Here is a 1,264-nt window from a genome sequence, read left to right as displayed (position 1 = left end):
TATATATATATATATATAACGTATCACAATACGAATTCATAACACATAATATTCACGCAAATACCTTCAATCAACATAAAATAGTTGTCATAAAAAATATATTCTCAAATTTTGAGATATACATATATATCGTCCTCACTTACATATATATATATATATATATATATATATAACGTATCACAATACGAATTCATAACACATAATATTCACGCAAATACCTTCAATCAACATAAAATAGTTGTCATAAAAAATATATTCTCAAATTTTGAGATATACATATATATCGTCCTCACTTATATTAGGAAATCCTTAGCGGACTCTATACATGAATCCTAGGAAACTCTAACCTAGCTCCACGACTCGACACAGAATGATCCTAAAGATACTAAAATCTGACTCTGATACCAATTGTGATGCCCCTGGGTTCACACAAGGCTGCAGTCCGAGGTGAAACCAGAAATGTCAAACCTGTCATGCACCATACCGTGCAATAATATGTTTTACCATCACAACTACTATCTCTCTAGTAGAGTCAACAACAGGTGTAGGTACAAAAGCAAGTAAAAGATAATACAAGAGATATATGATGAAATAATAGAGATAAAAATGATATTTCATCATCCAACATACAAAAATATAAAGTGAATCTCTGAAATAACTAGTCTGGAGATCTCAACAAGTCTCAAATATGGAATATCTGATAAAATAAAAAAGGGCACACAACCTTTACAACTTCTAGAACATAACTCTCAAATGTCTAAACAAAATGTCTACAGTGGAGCTCCATAAATAAAATAAAACTACAAATGAAAGATGTACGCTAATAAGTATCGCCATCAACCTGCGACTCTCCGTGCACCTGGCTCGTTACCTGAAATGGGAGGGGACAATGAGCGTCAAAGCGTTAGCGAGCAACATCACAACCAACCCTAAGAGAGAGGACTCGTTGCATATAGAAAATACAATTAAAACATATATACGTAAATTCATTGATCCTAACAATAAGAGGATTTTAGTATTTAGGAAATTACAACACGAGCATAGGTACATCAAGCAAAATAATCCAAACAAAGAAACTCTTATGTATATACCTTGTATCTTAAATTGTAAATCCCTAAATACTAAACCCAAGATCTAATACAGGGATAATAATATAAAGAAAACTAACCCATCTCAGAACTCAAATACCATGTCATGTTAAAACCCACATAAGTGTCATGTCCAGCCTATGTAAGTGTAAGTGTCATACTCAAGGTTTAAACAG

This window comes from Asparagus officinalis, chromosome 7, assembly GCF_001876935.1.
Source record: "Asparagus officinalis chromosome 7, Aspof.V1, whole genome shotgun sequence".
NCBI classification, from domain to species: domain Eukaryota; kingdom Viridiplantae; phylum Streptophyta; class Magnoliopsida; order Asparagales; family Asparagaceae; genus Asparagus; species Asparagus officinalis.
Note: the sequence above shows the minus strand (reverse complement) of the source record.